The following is a 1,559-nucleotide window of genomic DNA, read 5'->3' as shown; positions in this document are numbered from 1 at the left end:
CTCAGTGTATTTTTAATTTTGTTTTTATTTGTTCTTTTGTGGAGATGGGATCTCCATCTGTTGTCTAGGCTAGAGTACAGTGGCATCATCATATCTCACAGCAACCTCAAACTCCTGGGCTCAAGTGATCCTCTGTCTCAGCCTCTAGCTGGGACTGTCTAGCTGGAACTATAGGTGCACCTTACCACATCTGCCGAATTTTTCTATTTTTTGTAGGTATGGGGTCCTCCTTATGTTGCTTAAACTCCTGGTCTCAAGTAATCCTCCTGCCTCAGCCTCTCAGGTAGCTGGAATTATAGGTGTTTGGGCCACCATGCCTAGTCTGAATCCTATTCAAGTAAAGGCATGTAGACTAATGATAGGGGTGGGGTGGGGTGAAAGGTGTGCTGGGGGATCAGTTCCGGCTAGGATGAGTAATTCACATAAGACTAATAGCTACATTTATTTGTTGGACTTTTTGTGTGTGTCAGGCATTGGACTAAGGATCTCACATACATTAAGAGATAATCCAGTAAAGCACCTGGCTGAGGATAGAGTACATTATAATTCTCGATTTACTACTAGCTGTTAAGTTACTATTGTGATCACTTCTAATCCTCTCAACAACTATATTAGATGGGTTTTAGTGTATCCACTTTGTTAATGGAGACATGAAGTCTTGAGAGATTAAGTAAATCACCCAAGGTCAGACAGCCGGTTATTCCTGCAGCCAGCAAATGAACTCAAATCCATCTGTCGGGACCTACAGCCCTCTCCAATGCACTTGACCCTGCTTCCCCTCGAGCACCCACTCTTCCAACTTGGAAGTTTTGTGGTTCTATGAAACCAGACAGAAAATGATAACTTGAAAAAAAAAGTCTACACAAACTTAGATAAATCTTACAAATTAGTAGAACATTTAGCTGTTTGAAGTTAAAGCTTAAATAGTATGACAAATGTATATCACAAGTACAATTAAATTGGATCATTTTTGTCTTTTACTTTTCAAACCCACTTATTTATCAGCTGAAGATCAGTCTTCTTGGTTCTTCTCTTTCCAGGTACCAATAAATGAAGAGAAACTCAGTGTCAGAACAGTGATTATGAAAGTTAAATGGCCCTAAAGGATCAGAAGTGAATAAAAAAGGCTTAGGGGCTCCGACTTAAAAGCCTCTGAAGAAAAAAGGACTTGACACCATAATTTCAGTCTCCTGCAGAGGGTTGAAGTAATGCATTCTCTGCCTTAAGTGAGCAGCTGGGAAAGGCTGCTTGGCCCGTTAGAGGTAGAGAGAAAAGTCCAGCACTGGTCTGCAGAGATATACGTGGAAACCGGCCAGCAGGTTGGGCACAAATAGTCAAGTTCCCAAGACAAAGCTAAACCCAAAGCTGCTGCTACAAGTGCATGAGTACAATGTGGCCTTCAAGGTGAAGAAATCCCGAGTCAAAAATCTGGCCCATATTGTCCCAATATCTTCATATTATGCGCATTTTCAGGCTTGCCAGAAGTCCCCATTTATACAGGGTGACCAGATTTTAACATCTGTAAGGCGGGACAACATGGCCGGGGGGCGGAGGGGGCA

Source organism: Otolemur garnettii, unplaced genomic scaffold, assembly GCF_000181295.1.
Source record: "Otolemur garnettii isolate 467f Iridium unplaced genomic scaffold, OtoGar3 scaffold00081, whole genome shotgun sequence".
NCBI lineage: Eukaryota > Metazoa > Chordata > Mammalia > Primates > Galagidae > Otolemur > Otolemur garnettii.
Note: the sequence above shows the minus strand (reverse complement) of the source record.